This window comes from Phyllobates terribilis, unplaced genomic scaffold, assembly GCF_046119375.1.
Source record: "Phyllobates terribilis strain yellow unplaced genomic scaffold, ASM4611937v1 Scaffold_3__8_contigs__length_932513732, whole genome shotgun sequence".
NCBI classification, from domain to species: domain Eukaryota; kingdom Metazoa; phylum Chordata; class Amphibia; order Anura; family Dendrobatidae; genus Phyllobates; species Phyllobates terribilis.
This window is the reverse complement of record NW_027362763.1, coordinates 490,401,205-490,423,283: the sequence shown is the minus strand read 5'-3', so window position 1 is coordinate 490,423,283 and position 22,079 is coordinate 490,401,205.

The window sequence follows — 22,079 nt, the reverse complement described above, 5'->3', positions numbered from 1 at the left end:
GGACTTGTTCTATTAGTCCTTCTATACTGACCTCCAGCAGGTTGCAAACTGAATATAATTTTTTTCTGCATCTAGCTCTGAAAAAATAATTGGGCTTCTAGCGGTGTGTGGGACTTGGTCTATTAGTCCATCTATACTGACCTCCATCAGGTTGCAAATTAAAAATAATTTTTTTCTGCATCTAGCTCTGAAAAAATATTTGGGCTTCTAGCAGTGTGTGGGACTTGGTCTATTAGTCCATCTATACTGACCTCCATCAGGTTGCAAATTAAAAATATTTTTTTTCTGCATCTAGCTCTGAAAAAATATTTGGGCTTCTAGCAGTGTGTGGGACTTGGTCTATTAGTCCATCTATACTGACCTCCATCAGGTTGCAAATTAAAAATAATTTTTTTCTGCATCTAGCTCTGAAAAAATATTTGGGCTTCTAGCAGTGTGTGGGACTTGGTCTATTAGTCCATCTATACTGACCTCCATCAGGTTGCAAATTAAAAATAATTTTTTTCTTCATTTAGCTCTGAAAAAATATTTGGGCTTCTAGCAGTGTGTGGGACTTTTTCTATTAGTCCTTCTATACTGACCTCCAGCAGGTTGCAAATTGAATATAATTTTTTTCTGCATCTAGCTCTGAAAAAATAGTTGGGCTTCTAGCGGTGTGTGGGACTTGGTCTATTAGTCCATCTATACTGACCTCCATCAGGTTGCAAATTAAAAATAATTTTTTTCTGCATCTAGCTCTGAAAAAATATTTGGGCTTCTAGCAGTGTGTGGGACTTGGTCTATTAGTCCATCTATACTGACCTCCATCAGGTTGCAAATTAAAAATAATTTTTTTCTGCATCTAGCTCTGAAAAAATATTTGGGCTTCTAGCGGTGTGTGGGACTTGGTCTATTAGTCCATCTATACTGACCTCCATCAGGTTGCAAATTAAAAATAATTTTTTTCTGCATCTAGCTCTGAAAAAATATTTGGGCTTCTAGCAGTGTGTGGGACTTGGTCTATTAGTCCATCTATACTGACCTCCATCAGGTTGCAAATTAAAAATAATTTTTTTCTGCATCTAGCTCTGAAAAAATATTTGGGCTTCTAGCGGTGTGTGGGACTTAGTCTATTAGTCCATCTATACTGACCTCCATCAGGTTGCAAATTAAAAATAATTTTTTTCTGCATCTAGCTCTGAAAAAATATTTGGGCTTCTAGCAGTGTGTGGGACTTGGTCTATTAGTCCATCTATACTGACCTCCATCAGGTTGCAAATTAAAAATATTTTTTTTCTTCATTTAGCTCTGAAAAAATATTTGGGCTTCTAGCAGTGTGTGGGACTTGTTCTATTAGTCCTTCTATACTGACCTCCAGCAGGTTGCAAATTGAATATAATTTTTTTCTGCATCTAGCTCTGAAAAAATAGTTGGGCTTCTAGCGGTGTGTGGGACTTGGTCTATTAGTCCATCTATACTGACCTCCATCAGGTTGCAAATTAAAAATAATTTTTTTCTGCATCTAGCTCTGAAAAAATATTTGGGCTTCTAGCAGTGTGTGGGACTTGGTCTATTAGTCCATCTATACTGACCTCCATCAGGTTGCAAATTAAAAATAATTTTTATCTGCATCTACAGTACCTCTGAAAAAATATTTGGGCTTCTAGCAGTGTGTGGGACTATTTGTATTAGTCCATCTATACTGACCTCCATCAGGTTGCAAATTCAAAATAATTTTTTTCTGCATCTAACCCAGCCAATAGTTTTGGCCTAATACCACAGTTTGGCCACTCAGCTCTGCTCGGTTACCATCCATTGTTTTTTTGTGCAAACAACTCCAGAGTTGTGAATTAGTTAACCACCAAAATGAGTGGAAAAAGGCCTGCTGCTGGTGGAAAGGGGAATAGGCGTGTTGGGAAGGGGAAAAAAGGTTGTGTCCGTGGGGTAGTTGTTAAAGCAACAGTAACATCTGCAGAAGAAAGACCATCTTCCAGCCAAACTAAAATGTCTACTTCTTTTAGCGGACAATGTGATAAGATCCCTTTCTTACGGCCACGCCAATCGCTACAAATTCCAGATGAGGCACAAAAACAGCAGGTGCTTCAACGGATATCAAGTGCTCCTTTAAGTGGGCTCTCCTCCACATCAACTTCAACATCACAAATACTCCAGTCCTCAAAGGTGTCACCCAAATCGCACTTGCTTCCTCACAGCTCCCAAATCTCCAGCTGCCCGTCTGAGTATGAGGTAGAACAGATGGTTGAGTCTGCAGAGCTGTTTACTCATACTATAGCCTGGGAATCAGAGGTCGACTCCAGCGCTTCTGTGAATCCAGACGAGGAAATGATCTGCACTGATGCCCAGAATCTTTATGAGTCGGATCCAGGACCAGACGCAGAAGGTTCTGACCATAATGTAGACCCTCATTCCCAAACTGTAACTCCTGTTGGTGGAGACAATGAGGAAGACGATGATAAGACTCAAATACCTGATTGGAGCGACAACTTTAGTTTTTTGTCAGGGCAGGAACAGGTTGGCTCTGAGGACGACGGGTGTGATAACGCACAGGGTGATGATGATGAGGTCGGAGATCCCACTTACTGTCAACCCACAGTCAGCCAAGAGATGAGGTCAGCAGAGGAGGTGGAGGAAGATGCTAGTGACGACGAGGTCAGGTTGCGCCTTCCTGGACAGAGACGTAGTACTGGAAGCACGTCAACAACTGCATCCTCAAACACAACTCTGCCTCTCACCACAAGTCGTGGTGGCTCTTCAGGTCGCATGGGTGCTAAGCCTTGCATAGCCTGGGCATTTTTTCAGATCGATAAAGATGACCCAACTCGTGTTATCTGTAACATTTGTCAGCAAAAGCTAAGTAGAGGCCAAAAAATACATAGTTTGAGTACTTCATGCATGAACCGGCACATGGACATGAAGCATAAGTTGCAGTGGGAAGCTCAGTGTGCTACAATGCGGCCTAGCCGGCCGGGCCAATCACCGTCTGCCATATCTTGTGCATCCGCGGCCTCTTCATCCTCTGTGACTGGGGGGACAGCAGTCACACCTGTTTTGGGGCGCAGACCTGCCACCTCTTTACCCGCAACAGCCAGCGTGATTGGCAGGTCATCATTTTCTTTGGAGGTGGTAACACCAGCTGGTGTTGAGCGCTGTCCGACATCGATAGCACCACCTTTGGATCAAGGCAACCTAACATGTCCGCCTGCATCTTCCTCACAGACCGGCAGTTTGCCGGGGACACCCTTATCAACCCCGTCTAAGCACAATAGCCAGCCCTCGGTCCCTCAGATGTGGACAAGTAAAAGACCATTTCCTCCTAGCCATGAGAAAGCTAAGAGGTTGAATTTCACCATCTGCAAGCTCTTGGCTACAGAAATGCTGCCTTTCCGCCTGGTGGACACAGAGGATTTTCGAGACCTTATGTCCGTCGCAGTGCCCCAGTACCAGATGCCCAGTCGGCACTACTTCTCAAAGAAAGGTGTGCCTGCGCTCCACCAGCATGTCGCACACAACATCACCGCTTCTTTGAGAAACTCTGTGTGTGACAGGGTGCATTTCACCACAGACACTTGGACGAGTAGGCATGGACAGGGGCGTTACATGTCGCTGACTGGGCACTGGGTAACTATGGTGACAGCAGGACAAGGGGCTGCTGTCCAAGTCTTGCCGTCCCCACGAGTTGTGCGTCAATCCTCTTTATGTCAAAGTTCCTCCACTGCTTCTGCCTCCTCAACCTCCTCTCGGTCTTCCACCTGCACCCAAAGCCAGTCTGGTCATGCCACAAGCTTTCTAACTGCGCAGAAGGGATCCTGCACACCTCCTTACTATGCTGGCAGCTGAGGAGTTGTGATCAGCTCTGGAGAACCAATTTCATGAATGGTTGTCTCCACTGGACCTGAAACCAGGGAAGGCCGTGTGCGACAATGCTGCAAACCTGGGTGCGGCCCTTCGCCGGGGCAATGTCACACACGTGCCTTGTATGGCTCACGTGTTGAACCTGGTTGTCCAGCAATTTTTAGCCTACTATCCCAGACTAGATGGCCTTCTGCAGAGGGCACGGTCGCTGTGTGCTCACTTCCGCCGTTCGCATCCCGCAGCTCAGCGACTTACATCTCTACAGAAGTCGTTGGGCCTGCCACTTCACCGGCTAAAATGCGATGTGCCTACCCGGTGGAATTCAACTCTGCACATGTTGCAGCGACTGTGGCAGCACCGACAAGCCCTGGTGCAATACGTTCTGACGTATAGCCTGGGCCAACGAGATTCAGAGGTGGGGCAAATCACGCTGGAGGAGTGGTCTCAGATCAGGGACCTATGCACCCTTCTGCACAGTTTTGAAATGGCGACGAAGATGTTTAGTGCTGACGATGCCATTATCAGCATGACTATTCCGGTGATTTACATGCTGGAGCACATGTTAAACAGAATTCGGAGTCAGGTGGTGGCACAAGAGGAGGTGGAGGAAGTAGAGGAGGAGGAGTTGTATGCGGAAGGGCTAACATCTGCAAGGTCCAGACGGTCGGCAGCACCAAGGCGGCAGGCATGTGAGGGTGGGGGAGATGGTTTTACCAGGGCGCATGGTAGCAGCCAAACTAGTGAGGAAGGTGCAGGAGCCCAGGAAGAAGTGGAGGACGAACTGATGGAAGACTCAGCAGATGAGGGAGACCTTGATCACATTTCTGTTGTGCGAGGTTGGGGGGAGAGGACAGAGGAAGGAAGCATGATTGTTACCTCGCCACCAACACAACAGGGACTTGGTGCTCCTGGATGCGCAACACACATGAGTGCCTTCTTGCTGCACTACCTGCAACATGACCCTCGAATTGTGAGAATTAGAAATAATCCTGACTACTGGGTTGCCACACTGTTAGATCCCCGGTACAAAAGTAAATTTGCAGAAATTATTCCTGCCATAGAAAGGGATGCACGCATGCAGGAGTATCAGCAGAGACTGTTGCAGAATCTTACATGTGCTTTTCCACAAAATACCAGTGGTGCACGTAGTGAATCTCACAGTTCCAACTTGCCAACCGTGGGACCGTCAAGTGTTCAGCACTCAAACCGTAACAGAACCACAGTATCTGCTGGTAACATCAATTTTGCGGAATCATTTCACCACTTTTTTAGCCCATCATTTGCAAGGCCACAGGAGACAAGAAGTCTGACACATAGTCAACGCCTAGAGACGATGGTACAGGAGTATCTCCAAGTAAACATTGAAGCCACGACTGTGTCACTGGACCCTTGCTCTTTTTGGGCTTCCAATCTGGATAAATGGCCGGAGCTAGCCACTTACGCCTTGGAGATCTTGTCATGCCCCGCAGCCAGCGTTCTGTCTGAACGTGTGTTCAGCGCTGCTGGTGGTGTGCTGACAGATAAGCGCACGCGGCTCTCCACTGATAATGTAGACAGACTCACGTTCATAAAGATGAACAAATCATGGATCCGAAACGACTTTTCTACCCCTGTGTCATCCTGGGGAGAGTAAAAGCTTGATGATTGGTTAAAATCACCCTACCAACCGTTTTATGCTTTCAAATTACTAATCATGTTTATCTGTATCTTGACTGGAAAATAATTTGGGCTTTGTAGCAGTGTGCAGCACTGATCCTATTAGGCCATCTATACTAAAGCTTCACCAGATTTAAAATTAAAAATAATTTTTAGCTGCATCTAGCCCGGAAAATAATTTTGGGGCTCCGAGATGCGCAAGGCACATAAGTGCCTTCTTGCTGCACTACCTGCAGCATGACCCTCATATTGTCAGAATTCGAAGTAATCATGACTACTGGGTTGCCACACTCTTAGATCCCCCAAACTTTTCGATCAACCTTTTCATTTTAATAAAGACCAAAAAAATGGTCATGTTTGAAATTATAAGCATTAGCAGGTTGTTAGAAACTGAAATCAAACAGTTTTCAACTCAAAACTTTATTCTAGGTGATGTTACATTTTCACATAGGACCCCTTGTTCGAAAGGAGCTTCTGAACTCTCTCGTCCATTGAATTTGTCAGGTTTTGGATGGTTTCTGCTTCAATTGTTTTGCATGAGGACAGAATACCCTCCCAGAGCTGTTGCTTAGATGTGAACTGCCTCCCGCCATCATAGACACTCCTTTTAATGATGCTCCAAAGGTTCTGAATGGGGTAGAGGTCAGGGGAGCATGGGGGTCACACCATAAGTTTGTCCCCTTTTATGCCCATATCAGCCAGAGATGCAGATGTTTTATGTGCAGCATGAGATGGTGCATTATCATGCAGAAAAATGATCTTGCTGTGAAATACACGGTTCTTCTTCTTGAACCATGGCAGGAAGTGCTGTTTGAGAAAATCCACATACATTATGGAGTTCATCTTTAGCGCCTTCAGGGATCCTAAAGGGGCCGACAATCTCTCTCCCCATGATTCCAGCCCAAAACATTACTCCACCTCCTCCTTGTTGGCGCTGTAGCCGTGTTTGCGTGGGGTGTCCATCAACCAGCCATCCTCCACTCCATCCATCTGGACCATTGAGCACTGCACGGCACTCATCCGTGAACAAAACAGTTTTGAAATCAGTCTTCATGTAATGTTTGGCCCACTGGAGCCGTTTCTGCTTGTGTGAAGTGGATAGAGGAGGTCGACAGGATGGCGCATGCACAGCTGCAAACCTCTGAAGGACCCTGCATCTTGTTGTTCGGGGGACGTTGGAGGCACAAGCAGCTTCAAAAACTTGTCTGCTGCTATGACAAGGCTTTTTTGCCGCTGCTCTTTCAACCTGACGTAATTGCCTGTAGGAAAGAGTCCTCAATTTGCCCTTATCAGCACGCACACGTGTGTACTGTGAATCAGCTACATACTTCTTGATTGCCAAGACACTTCATCCTGATCATCGCACAATGTTGATTGTAGTCATGCCTTGACCTAAACACTCCACAATTTGTTGCTTCTCAGCAGCCGACACATCCTTTTTCTTTCCCATTTTGGCAGAAAATGTAGGCTGCTTAATAATGTGAGAGAGCCTTCTTAAGTAGTCTTGCCTTTCATTGGACACACCTGCCAAACTAATTAGCACAGGTGTCTGCAATTGCTTACAGTGATATAAAGAGCCCTGACACACATCACCATCAATGAGTTTAACTGACAAACAAACAAATTCTTCCCTTATCACTCCTAAACACTTTTTGTATAATAATTTGGAACGCAGTGTACATGTGCTTTTCCACAAAACACCAGTGGTTCACGTAGTGAATCTTACAGTTCTAACTTGCCAACCGTGGTCTGTATGGAGTTGTTCAATAAAGGGCCCAAAATTAAGATAACATAGATGGGAGAGGTCTCTATGAATAGGAATTCCTAAGTATTTGATACCCTGTGAGGGCCAGGCAAAGGGAAAGTTGGACTGGATGGAATCCTATATGGATTTGGGGAGGGAGACATCGAGGGCCTCAGACTTCGCTGCATTGATTTTAAAATTTTACCATGTAACAAAGTGATCTATTTCAGCCATAACAGCATGGATGGATATATGTGATTGAGTGATATATACTAGGACATCATCAGCAAATAGAGAGCACTTGTACTCGGTGCCTCCCACCTCAATCCACCTAATATTGGGGTTATGGCGAATTGATGAGAGCAGGTGCTCCGTCACTAGGATGTATAAGAGAGGGGACAGAGGACATCACTGCCTTGTCCCATTGGTGATTGTGAAAGGTGATGAAAATGTTCTGACGCACCCCCTGGGCCTTGGGACACCCGGAGCCGGACCCTTTTTGGTGGATGCTGGTGGTTGTAGTCTTCGTGGCGGCGACCCAGTTCCGTGGCTCAGGGCGGTCAAACCAGTGGCGGAACTATTTATGTGGTTTTCATGTTTAAATGTCCGACTACGCCACCCGTGGATTGCGGTCAGAGTGAACCGCCGCTACAGGGCAGACCACTGAGGCTGGTGTTGTGGGTGCAGCAGAGCGTAGCATAACTCCCCACGGGAGGAGTATAGCCTCAGGGCAGTGTATGCGGAGGATGGGGGTGATGGTGCAGGGCAGCAGCAGTAACGACACGGAGTCAGTGATGCAGTTCAGGGCCTTTACTCACAGTTCTTATTATCCAGACCACGTCTGCAGGTAACGGCTGCCCACGTCGTACTGTGCTCACCAGGTGAGGGGCTCAGACAACTCCCAGATAACTTTGGAGCACTTCACAGGACCCCCTTTGTGTGTCCTTTGTCTGGCCTTTCTTACCAACACTTCTGTCCGGCTGCCTCGGGCCTCCTCTTGGTAAACTTGGCGCCAGTTTCCCTGACCCTATGTGGTGCCTTCCTAGCGGGTGTAGCGAGGGGCTGCACCACATAAAATGTCAGAGCCTCCGGTTTCTAGCTGAGGGTCGTTTCCTGCCTCCACTAGTTCGGGGACCGGTCTCCCCCTTTGGCCTGACCCCTCCACGCAGGTGGATTCGGGCGTGCGGTGGCGACTCGCCCGTCCGCACCCCTGGGATCCCTTCATTCCTCGTTCCTGGAGCCTTCTCCGCTCCTCTTCCTTCCTTCTCCCTCTTCCAGGCCTGGGCCTCTGTTACTAGGCCCGCCTCCGGAGCAGAGCTCATGCAGAGCCCCTGCTCCCTGCCACTTCTGCTCAGACTTCTCTGCACTGAACTAAGATGGTGCCCACCTTTTATACTCCCTTCTCAATGCACCCAGGAACTGCTTCCTCCCTGCTCCTGCACTACAGGGTTCCCCTTCCTCAGTGTTCCCTCCCCCCACTCCAGCCAGGGACAGGGACTGTCGTGCCCATCTCAGGGGCATATTGGTCGCCCTGCCCCACGGCAATGTGGTGTAATGCATGCAGGTGTCGGGTCCTGATCCACACTCCATCCTTACCTGAGAGTGAGATATCACACCTCTGGGTGAGGTGCAATACGTCTGTAGCAACCGAGCCCTCAGGGTGCTACAGTTCCATTTATCTTCAGCCTAGGTGACGTATTGCGATACAGGGCCGTGATTTTGGCTATAAAAGGGTCCCCTAGACCCCTACCCCAAGCTTTTTAAGAGAATCATATATGGCGTGCCAGGAGACTCTATGGAATGCTTTCTCAGCATCCAACGAGAGTATCTAATTACAAATTTTTAACTGCATCTAGCCCAGGAAATACTTTGTGCCTAGTAGCAGTGTCTGCTAGTGAGCGGATTATCCCGGCTGTTAAGCAAGCTGCACCACCTGTAGTTTAGACACTTAATTTTTTCAAAGGAAATGCTTCGGGACCATGGGATACTTAGTGAAGAGCATCAGGAGGCACCCCAAGGCATAGGGGCTGGGACTGGCAGTAGGATGCCTTGCGGTGGACAGCCGAGCTCGATCCTTATAAAAGCTTTTTAACTGCAGCAGCTTTAGTGGACGCTACTGGAGCTGGAATTACCGCGGCTGCTGGCATGAGACTTGCCCTCCAATAGATCCTTGTAAATGGATTTAAAGTGTATTCATTCAAATTAGAGAGACAATTTAAATTAAAAAGCTTAGAGCTGCCTCCACTACAGGGGGGCTCGCTCGACCCACCAGCGGACAGGCACCAGTATTGGGAGAGGGGGGCTGGCCGTCAGGGTTCACCGCGGCTCTGGCACAAACCCGGCGACATGGAGGTGGCACGGGCAGGAGCGGACTGGCCGTGTCGGCTTCTCACTTTTTGGATTTTAGAAGGGCATGACATGCCTATATCTGTGTCTCCCCCTCCTTTTACTCCTCCACCTCTTTTATTTTCGCATGACTATATGTACTTGTCACTTTTCCATGTGTTAGTTATGTCTTCTGAGCAGTTTGTCAGCTTTTGGACACCTTTGAAGGTGTTTTCTATGTGTTTCTATGTGTTTTTGTTTGCCTGCCATTGGTTTTAACGGTGTTCGAAGGTGTTCGACGAACAGTTCGACGAACAGTTCGGCGAACACACGGGTGTTCGACGAACCGAACCGAACTCGAACACTACGGGGGTGGCTCAACACTACTAATGAGTTAAATTTTGTTCTTTCCAAGTGGGTGTTATTTAATTTTCACTGGCATTGTGTACTTCTTCCCCCTGTATGACGCTAACCAATAAACAAACAGCATCTCTCAATAAATTACACAATAAATTACAACAGGTTCATCTCAGAACATTTTTTTTTAAACATTGTTTTTAGTGTGCAAAGCCTATATAAATCTCATAGCACTGTAATCGTACTGACCAGAAGAATAAAGCTATATTATCACTTTTACCTCATGGTGAATGCGTAAAAAACATAACCCTGAAATTACTGTTTTTTGTTCATTCTGCTTCTCAAAAATTGCAAAAGAAAGCATTCAAAAAATGTCTTGCACCCGAAAATGGTACCAATAAAGACTTTCCACAAAATAACAAGTCTTAACATGACTCTGTTGGCAAAAAAAAAATAAAAAAATAAAGCCCTCAAAAAATGACTATGAAATTTTTTTTATTTTGTATAAACTTATTTTAAGCCTGTAATAGTAGCAAAACATAAATAAACTGTATAAATTTGGCATTGCCAGGCCTGGACTGATAATCTGTACAAACAGATTCCTGGTGATCTGAGTTTCTCATACCCACAGGGGGCTGCCCCTCCCAATGCCACCATTGGTCATTATCTTTGATCTTCTGTAGTTTGTAGTACTTTACTAAAAAGCCTGACTTGTAGTACAAACATAACCTGTAGAGAAAGAGGTAGAATGACCTCCTCTTTCACACATAAGCGCATGCTGTGTGATTCTCCAAACCTCTACATCCGAGCTCCAAAGAAAAAACTGTGGCCATGGGTGAGTATATCTGTGTGTTTTTTGTTGTGTAAAAAGAAGTGCTGGCTGGCAAGTAACTGTAGCATGTGAATGTGTGTCAGCCAGCCAACATGCACAGCAGTCTCAGTGCATCCTTTGTGATGTATATGCTCCAGAATCTCAGTGTCTTCTATGTGATGTATAAAGCAGGGTCTTAGTGTATCCTATGTAATGTATAGAGAGGAATCTCAGTGTCTCCGATGTGATAAATACACAATTCTCAGTGTATCCTATGTGATGTATTCAACAGTCTCAGTGTACCCTTTGTTTGGTATTTACGGAAGTCTCAGTGTCTCCTATGTAATATAAACAGCTGTCTCAGTGTATTCTATGTGAAGTATATACAGCAATCTTGGTGTATACTAATTGATATATTCAGCAGTTTCAGTTTATCCTATGGGGTGTATACTGCAGTCCCAGTGTATCCTATGTGATGCAAACAACAATCTCAGTTTATGCTATGTGATATATATATAGCAGTCTTGGTTTATACTATGTGATATATTCAGCAGTCATAGTGTATCCTATGTGATATATACAGCAGTCACAGTGATGTTTACAGCAGACTCAGAGTATCCTATGTAATGTTTACAAGAGTCTCAGTGTATCATATGTGATATTTGCTGCATTCTCAGTATATCCTGTATGATATATATACAGCAGTCTCAGTGTATCCTATGTGATGTATATATAGCAGTCTTGGTTTATACTATGTGATATATTCAGCAGTCATAGTGTATTCTATGTGATATGTACAGCAGTCACAGTGATGTTTACAGTAGACTTAGAGTTTCCTATGTAATGTTTGCAAGAGTCTCAGTGTATCATATGTGATGTTTGCTGCACTCTCAGTATATCCTGTATGATATATATACAGCAGTCACAGTGTATACTATGTGATGTATATATAGCAGTCTTGGTGTATGTTATGTGATATATTCAGCAGTCTCAGTGTATCCTATGTGACGTGTACAGCAGTCCCAGTGTATCCTACTTGATTTTTACAGTAGTCTCTATTATCCTATGTGATGTATACTTCAGTCTCAGAGTATCCTGTAGGAGGTATCTACAGCATTCTAAGTGTATCCTATGTGATGTTTACAGCTGTCTCAGTGTATCCTATGTGATATGTACAACAGTCCCAGTGTGTCCTATGTAATGTTTACAACAGTCTCCAATATCCTATATGATGTATACTTCAGTCTCAGAGTATCCTGTATGACAATATACAACAGTCTCAGTGTATCCTATGTGATATTTATGCAGTATCAGTGTTCTTATGTGATGCATACTGCAGTCTGTGTACCCTATCTGATGTGCATATATATCGGTCTCGGTGTATACTATGTGATATATTCAGCAGTTTTAATGTATATTATATGATGTGTACAGCAGTTCCAGTGTATCCTATGTTATGTTTATAGCAGTTTCCGTTATCCTATGACATATATACAGAAGTCTCAGTGTATCCCACATGATGTATACTGTAGTCCCGATGTATCCTATGTGATGTTTACGGCAGTCTCCGTTATCCTATGATATATATACAGCAGTCTCAGTGTATCTTACAAGATGTATACTGCAGTCCCTGTGTATCCTATGTGATGTTTACAATAGTCTCAGTTATCTTGTGTGATGTATACTGCAGTCTGTGTACACTGTCTGATGAATACACAACAGTCTTGGTATATTCTATGTGATGTTTACAACAGTCTCAGTGTATTCTATCTGATGTATAGTCTTAGTATAACCTGTAGGATGTATATATAGCAGTCTCCGTGTATCCTATATGATGTTTCCAGCAGTCCCAACGTAACTTATGTGATGCAAACACCAGTGTCAGTGTATCCAATGTGATGTATATATAGCAGTCTCAGTGTAAACTATGTGATATATTCAGCAGTCTCAGTGTATCCTATGTGATGTTTACAGCAGTCTCAGTATATCCTGTATGATGTATATACAGCAGTATCACTGTATCCTATGTGATGTTTCCAGCAGTCCCAATGTATTCTATGTGGTGCAAACAACAATCTCAGTGTATCCTATATGATGTACAGTATATACAGCAGTCTCAGTGTATATTATGTGATGTATATATAACAGTCTTGCTGTATACCACGTGATATATTCAGCAGTCTCAGTGTATCCTATGTGATGTTTACTGCTTTCTCAATATATCTTGCAAGTCTCCCCTCCAAAAGAAATCAAATGAAGTCTGATTCCCAAATACAAATGTCCCCATCTCTGCTGAGCCCCAAAGCGCACCTAATCATAGTTACTGACCACATGTTTGGCATGACACACAACTACATTTCTCGATGAAATATATAATTTTATTAATCACATGATATTAAAATCAATTAAAACATATCAACTGAAAAAGGTCCTAAAAGAGTGCAGTCTTGCGGGGCTATTCTTCTCTCCTTTTTTTAGTTCTTTCGCCCCTCATAAAATTCCTTGTGTATCTTTTCTCCCTTGAACTGGATGGATTACTTGTCTACTTAAATTATTTATTTGATGGCATCACACAATTTTATGTTTAATCGCCTCCTGTCTTGGTCTTATTTCCCTAATTCTTTCTCTTTTTATTCTCTTTTGTTTCTTTTTCTTGCCTCCTTTTCCTTTTCTTTCTCCCTCATTTTTCCCCTGTTCTTACCACCCCTTTAATCCCTACTGCAGAGAAACAGCCAAGGGGGTTGTAGCATCATGCTTTGGTGCTGTTTCTCCGCCAAGGGACCAGGACGACTGATCCATGTACATGAAAGAATGAATGGGACTATGTATCGTGAGATTTTGAGTGCAAGCCTCCTTCCATCAGCAAGGGCATTGAAGATGAAACATGGCTGGGTCTTTCAGCATGACCATGATCCCAATCACACCACCTGGGCAATGAAGTAGTGGCTGCGTAAAAAGCATTTCAAGGTCCTGGAGTGGCCTAGCCAGTCTCCAGATCTAAACCCTATAGAAAACCTTTATAGGGAGTTGAAAGTCCGTGTTGCCCAGCGACAGCCCCAAAACATCACTGCTCTAGAGGAGATCTGCATGGAGGAATGGGCCAACATACCAGCAACAGTGTGTGCCAACCTTGTGAAGACTTACAGAAAACATTTGACCTCTGTCATTGCCAACAAAGGATACATAACAAAGTATTGAGATGAACTTATGTAATTGACCAAATACTTGTTTTCCACCAAAATTTGAAAAAAAATTCTTTCCAAATCAGACAATGAGATTTTCAGGATTTGTTTTCTCATTTTGTCTCTTATAGTTGAGGTCTACCTATGAAGTCAATTACAGGCCTCTCTCATCATTTTAAGTGGGAGAACTTGCACAATTGGTGGCTGACTAAATACTTTTTTCCCCACTGTATTCACTTACCCTATGACCCCTTCTATTCTTTAACATTTCTAACCCACCCTTGTGTTATCCTCATTTCTTATGTATAATCCGGATCAGCGGATCAAAGTCCCCTGTGTTCCAGGGTGATATACATGATACAAGCTTTAGTGCGGTGCAGTGTGAAGTACATATGTCATCATTTCCGCCCGAACACAGCGGTGGTGTCCTTACGCGACACTTCTGTGCGGTTCAGGGTGGAGCACACACCTGCGTCATTTCCGTTTAGTGTGCCGTGCTTCAAGGAGACGCGTTGCCCTAAGTGGATGTGACGTCAGCCTAATCATGTATGGTTGATGCGGATGCATCAGTGATCAGCTGCAAGTGAGGTAGTATCTGGGTACACAAATGTGATTGGTCATCCATACTTTAAATAGCCCATTTCCCAGTTCATCAGTGTTCCCTCGTCAAAGCTATAGGCGAAACGCGTGTTAGGCACGTGCAGTCATCATGGGGTCAGTATCCACCATCATGCTGCCAACATTTGCATGCTATGCTACTATGCTGCTACAATATCTAGCTTAGTTTATTTATTAATTAGATATTATTCTTATGTGTGAACAGCGACCTTTCTGATTTACATAGCCTTTTTCAACTGCTTATTCAAATACACATGTCACTTTAATACATTGATTATACCACTTGGTTTTGTTATAATAGATCTATTTAAAATGACTCTCACTAATAATACATATATTCCTTTGCATTACTGTTATAACAGTCAGAGCATACTGCATACATATTTCAATTAAGGATCTCTTTATATAATATTTTGGGAAGTTGTAATTCTGTGACATATTGGTTATAACTATAGTCTGGATGTAACAATTGTATTTAACATATTACATATGATCCATACTTGTTCCATGACAGTATATAAATGGCCTCTTCTAACTTATTTTCATCCAATGGTGCAAACAGTCTATTTATTAGATTGCTATTTCTGACTATATATATACTATATTGTATTAGCCCCACAAGATTGCACTCTTTTGAGGACCTTTATCCCTTGATATATTTTAATTGATTTTAATATCATGTGATTGTTATAGTGGTGGCCAAAAGTATTGGCACCCCTGCAATTCTGTCAGATAATACTCAGTTTCTTCCAGAAAATGATTGCAATCACAAATTCTTTGGTCTTATTATCTTCATTTAATTTGCTTGCAAGGAAAAAACACAAAAGAGAATGAAGCAAAAATCAAATCATTGATCATTTCACACAAAACTCCAAAAATGGGCCAGACAAAAGTATTGGCACCCTCAGCCTAATACTTGGTTGCACAACCTTTAGCCAAAATAACTGCGAACAACCGCTTCCGGTAACCATCAATGAGTTTCTTACAATGCTCTGCTGGAATTGTAGACCACTCTTCTTTGGCAAACTGCTCCAGGTCCCTGATATTTGAAGGGTGCCTTCTCCAAACTGCCATTTTGAGATCTCCCCACAGGTGTTCTATGGGATTCACGTCTGGACTCATTGCTGGCCACCTTAGAAGTCTCCAGTGCTTTCTCTCAAACCATTTTATGCTTTTGGAAGTGTGTTTTGGGTCATTGTCCTGCTGGAATACCCATGACCTCTGAGGGAGACCCAGCTTTCTCACACTGGGCCCTACATTATGCTGCAAAATTTGTTGGTAGTCTTCAGACTTCATAATGCCATGCACACGGTCAAGCAGTCCAGTGCCAGAGGCAGCAAAGCAACCACAAAACATCAGGGAACCTCCGCCATGTTTGACTGTAAGGACCGTGTTCTTTTCTTTGAATGCCTCTTTTTTTTTCCTGTACACTCTATGTTGATGCTTTTTCCCAAAAAGCTCTACTTTTGTCTCATCTGACCAGAGGAACATTCTTCCAAAACGTTTTAGGCTTTCTCAAGTAAGTTTTGGCAAACTCCAGCCTGGCTTTTTTATGTCTCGGGGTAAGAAGTGGGGTCTTCCTGGGTATCCTACCATGCAGTCCCTTTTCATTCAGATGCCGACGGATAGTACGGGTTGACACTGTTGTACCCTCGGACTGCAGTGCAGCTTGAACTTGTTTGGATGTTAGTCGAGGTTCTTTATCCACCATCCGCACAATCTTGCGTTGAAATCTCTCGTCAATTTTTCTTTTCCGTCCACATCTAGGGAGGTTAGCCACAGTGCCATGGGCTTTAAACTTCTTGATGACACTGCGCACGGAAGACACAGGAACATTCAGGTCTTTGGAGATGGACTTGTAGCCTTGAGATTGCTCATGCTTCCTCACAATTTGGTTTCTCAAGTCCTCAGACAGTTCTTTGGTCTTCTTTCTTTTCTCCATGCTCAATGTGGTACACACAAGGACACAGGACAGAGGTTGAGTCAACTTTAATCCATGTTAACTGGCTGCAAGTGTGATTTAGTTATTGCCAACACCTGTTAGGTGCCACAGGTAAGTTATAGGTGCTGTAAATTACACAAATTAGAGAAGCATTACATGATTTTTCAAACAGTGCCAATACTTTTGTCCACCCCCTTTTTTAGGTTTGGTGTGGAATTATATCCAATTTGGCTTTAGGACAATTCTTTTTGTGTTTTTTCATTGAAGACAAATTAAATGAAGATAATAATGCTAAAGAATTTGTGATTGCAAACATTTTCAGCAAGAAACTGAGTATTATCTGACAGAATTGCAGGGGTGCCAATACTTTTGGCCAGCACTGTATGTGCTTCGCCGGGGGACCCAGCAAAACTGGTACCAAACCAGCAAAGACGTTGCCACAGATGCACTCGGTGCAAGCTGCTCAGCTAGGCGAGCCATTGTGGGCTGGAAATACTCTCCACCAAGCTCCCAGTAACTGGAAAGGGGACTTTGGCAGAGCGCTTCCCATGCCCACTGTCGCCGGACAGCTGGCGTCTGGTGATGTGGCTAGTGTCTAGTCGAGGACCAGGTGAGTACCTCTGCAAGAACCCCAGGAAGTGTAACCAAAAGAGAAAATGAGAAAACCCCTGAAAAGATAGCAAAATCTAATGCTTCACCACTCACCACCAAGTACATAGGGAACTGCAATAAACAGCAAAAGACTGAGCAGGGAGCAGGATTATATAGCCCACCTAATGATCAGGTTTTGATCACCTCCCAATCATCCCCAGAAAGCCACTCCCGGCTAGCTTCAACAGCATACTGGACAAAATCCCACCATTGCTTAGTGCCAGACAAAATAGCATCCTGTGTTGCCTAGCAACTGGGGAAGTCAGCGTCCCATCTTCCCCGAGCAGAGAAATCAGTGAGAGACACCATGGCGTCCCGTGTCCTCACACATCCTACAACACCAGAACTTGATGCTCCACAAGATTGGGACAGTTTCCCTGCACGCATGGTAACTCCGCCTCCAGGGTCAGGACAATGGCCGCACTTGCGACCAGAGTAGCGTAGTATTAGACCTGTTCTATTCCCAGGTGGGAGCACAGAACCACGATTTGTAACAGTAATTAATAAAATTATATATTTTTATTGAGAAATCAGTTGTGTGTCATGTTTATAGGTTTATATAATTTAGTGGATACACAACACTTATTTACCAATTTATCTGTGTTTATGTTTGGCATTACTGTAGCAGGGGAAGGGAGCATACATAGCAATTTACAGACTTATGTGTATCTAATAGCAAATGAATGAGCACTACAATATATTGGGCATTACAGTGGCATATTTGCAATTTTCATTGTAAAATTCACTGTGTGCTTGTTTCTGGAAAACACCCATGGAGTCACAATCATAACTACACCCAGAAATGAATGTCCAGTGTAACTTTCAAAATGGGGTCACTTTAGGAGGGTTTCTGTCGTTCTGGCACTCAGGGGATGAGTAAATTGATCCCGCAATTTTTTCTACGCAGGTCTGTGCTCCAAAAGTCAAATAGCAAAAGTAGTCCAGACTACATATTGCTATTGGCATACTCAAGAGAAATTGCATAAAAAATTATTTGGTCCAGTTTCTCCTGTTAGCGCTTTTTAAAATTAACAACTTGAGGCTAAAGCAACATTTTAGTGGAAAAAATTAAATTTTTCATTTTTACAGCGCAATGTTATAAAAATTACATGAATCACCTGTGGGGTTAAAATGCTTTCACTAGATGCTTACCTGAATTCCTTGAGGAGTTAATTTTCCAAAATGCAGTCACTTCTGCGTTTTTTCTGGTATTTTGCCACCTAGGTGTCTTTGCAATCTATTCCAGCCAAATTTGCATTTGAAAAATCAAACACAGCTCCTTCCCTTCCAAGCCTTGACATGTGTACTCAAGAGAAATTGCAAAACAAATTGTGGGGTGTATTTCCTCTTATTACTCTTTACAATTCTTTATTTTCTATGGTTGCAGTTTCTCTTGTGGGAGGGTTCTGCTTTATGGGCATCTTAGGGGCAATTCAAATGCGAAATGTCGTCTGCAATCTGTTCCAGAAAAAATTGCCCTCCAAAAGTAAAATTTTGCTCCTTGCCTTCTGTGCCTTACCTGCTGTCTACTCAAACAGAACTTACCATCAATATTGCGTGGTATCAGCATACTCAAAAGAAAATGGACCCCACAATCTATTATGTAATTTCTCCTGTTAAATTTGTGAAAATTAGAAATTTGAGGCAAAATCAAGATTTTTGTCAAAATAAACATAATATTTAACTTTCATGGATGGGTTTCTGCTTTTTTGGCACCTTAGGGGCTCTGCCAATGTGATATGGCATCTGCAATCTATTCTAGCCAAATGTGCACTCCAAAAATAAAATGGCGCTCCTTCACTTCCAAGCTCTGCCTTGAGCCCAAACAGTAGTTTACAAACAGATATGGGTTATCAGCGTACTCAGGTGAAATTGTGCAATAAACTGTGTGGTCCATTATCTCCATTTACTTTTGTGAGAATGAAAAATTTGCAAGCAACATTTAAGTAAAAAAATATATATTCCATTTTTTTTTATCAGTTTACATTAAGTCCTGTGAAGCACCTGAAGGGTTAACAAACCTTTTGAATGTGGTTATAAATACTATGAGGGGTGCAGTTTTTAAAATGGTGTCTTGTTTGTGGGTTTTCTGCCAAATAAAGTCACTTAAAAAATTATGTGGTCCCTAAAAAATAGGTTTTGTAAATTTAATTGAAACAATGAAAAATTGCTGCTAAACTTTTAACCCTTCTTACACAAAAGTCCTTTAAAACTTAAGCTGATGTAAAGTAGACATATGGTGAAGTTTATTTATTAATTATTTTCTGTGACATGACTATATGATTCAAGGGCATAAAAATTCAAAGTTCGAATATTGGAAATGTTATTACATTTTTGACATATAGATATTTCCATAAATAAACATAAATGATATCTTCTTAAACTTACTGCTTATCATGAAGTACAATGTGTCACAAAATGCAGAATCACTGTGATATATATAGAAGCATTCAAGATTTATTACCACATAAAGTAACACACGTCAGATCTGAAAAATTTGGCCTGGTCAGAAAGGTGAAAACCGGCTTTGGGAGCAATTGGTTAAAAATAAATTTGCAGCAATAAAAATAAAAACTGATAAATTAAATTAAATGATATATAGTATACACCCAGGCTCCAGCTAACACTCTTTTGACAGCTGTTCACTGAGGTCCATGATTGGCTGCAGTGGTCAGGTAACTGAAAAAGTGCAATATCAGCGGCACATTTGATGATGCGCCAAATAGAGTTATAATGCTTGGTCCCCCAAGACCCTATATTCATCGAGTAATAATGTCTTCTTCTACACAATGTTTTCTGAATGTTGAAGTTAGTAAAATAATAACTATTAGTCTACATATTTCACTACTCATTTGTAACTTGTGCTTTGTTCATAACAGGAAACATGGATGAGCTGCTTCTTAACATCCTTCACCCGTAAAAAAACATATCTAGTCTGCCAGATGGTAAAACTGCCTCACTATAGCAAAACTGCTGAGGAAATATTTTGTTTTAAATGTATCATTGTTCTCTATTACTTTAGTAGAAAGCAGTGCATATTCATGGTTTATATTTCCTTACTAGGTAGAAGAACATGGATAAAACAAGTTAGTCCAACTTCAAAGTCTGATGAATAAAGGGCTTCTCCCATAACACAACTTTTAAAAATAATGAAATAATTATTGTAGCTTATCAACAATTACAAGGTATAACAAGCATATTAAAAACAAATTTATGCGTCCCTAAATTTTATTGAGAGATGGTTTATTATACAGTCAAACAAATTTGTTATGTGATGCCTGTCTCCTTGGACCCCCTTCTACTTATTCACACAAATAAAAAAAAGATAGAAACATAATAAGCAAATACCCTGCAGTAAATAAACAGCAATAGTGCATAAAAATCCACATGCATGTCACTTGACAAACGGTAAGGTTTTAATATTTCAGATTAGGACCATTACAATAAGGGTCACCTTGAAGTGGTGAGAATGTAGCACCCTGAGGGCTCGGTTGCTACAGAGATATTGCACCTCAACCAGAGGTGTGATATCTCACTCTCAGGTAAGGATGGAGTGTGGATCAGGACCCCGACACCTGCATGCATTACACCACATTTCCTGGGGTCAGGGCGACCGATATGCTCCAAGCAGAGCACGACAGTCCCTGTCCCTGGCTGGAGTTGGGGGAGGGAACACTGAGGAAGGGGGGACCCTGTAGTGCAGGAGCAGGGAGGAAGCAGTTCCTGGGTGCACCTAGAGGGAGGTATAAAAGGTGGGCACCATTTTAGATCAGGGTTCAGTCCAGCTCAGTCTGAGGAGAAGTGACCGGGAGCAGATGCTCTGCATGAGCTCTGCTTCAGAGGCGGGCCTAGTAACTGAGGCCCAAGCCTGGAGAGGAAGAGAAAGGAAGAGGAGCGGAGAAGGCTCCAGGAACAAGGAACGAAGGGACCCCAGGGGTGTGGACCCGCTGGTAGCCACCATACGCCCGAATCTACCTGTGTGGAGGGGTCAGGCCAAAGGGGGAGACCGGTCCCCGAAACTAATGGAGGCGGGGAACTACCCTCAGCTAGAAACCGGAGGCTGTGACATTTTATGTGGCGCAGCCCCTTGCCATACCGGTTAGGAAGGCACCACATAGGGTCAGGGAAACGGAGGCCAAAGTTTGCCCGCCAAGGCCCGAGGCAGCCGGACTGAAGCGTGGTCACTGGTGGGGTATGAACGGCCAGAGAAAGGACACACAAAGGGGGGGGTCCTGTGAAGCGCTCCAAAGTTATCTGGGAGTTGGCCGAGACCCTCACCTGGTGAACACAGTGCGATGTGGGACGTTATGACCAGCTGAAGTAACTTGGATAAAGAACTGTGAGTAAAGACCTTGGACTGCATTACAGAGACTCTGAGTCATTATTCCCGCACACCACCATCCCCCATCATCTGCACTCACTGCCCTGAGGCTATACTTCTCCCGTGGGGAGTTATACTACACTCTGCTGCACCCACAACACCAGCCTCAGGGGTCTGCCCTGCAGCGGCGATTCACTCTGACCGCACTCCACGGGTGGTGTAGACGGACATTCAGCATATAGATTGCCATTTAGTTTGACCACCCTGAGCCACGGGACCGGGTCACCGCCACGGTGACTACAACCCCCAGCATCTACAAAAAGGCCCGGTTCCGGGTTCCTCACGCGGCCCAGGGGGCGCGTCAAGAAGCTTTTGCATTTTTTTATCAAAATTATGCTAACTAAGTACCCTATATTATTTTCACTATTCACTATTCAAATATTCACTATTTGAACTATTGTTGTATATTTATTTAATGCAGGGTATTTGCTTATCATGTTTCTATCTTTGTTTTTCTCTGTATAATGTCCAGTGTGAAAATGCACTTACATGCTGCATGTACACCAAGTTCATTTCTTTAGGGGTTTTTTTTTGTTTTGTTTTTTTTCCACTTTGTTTGT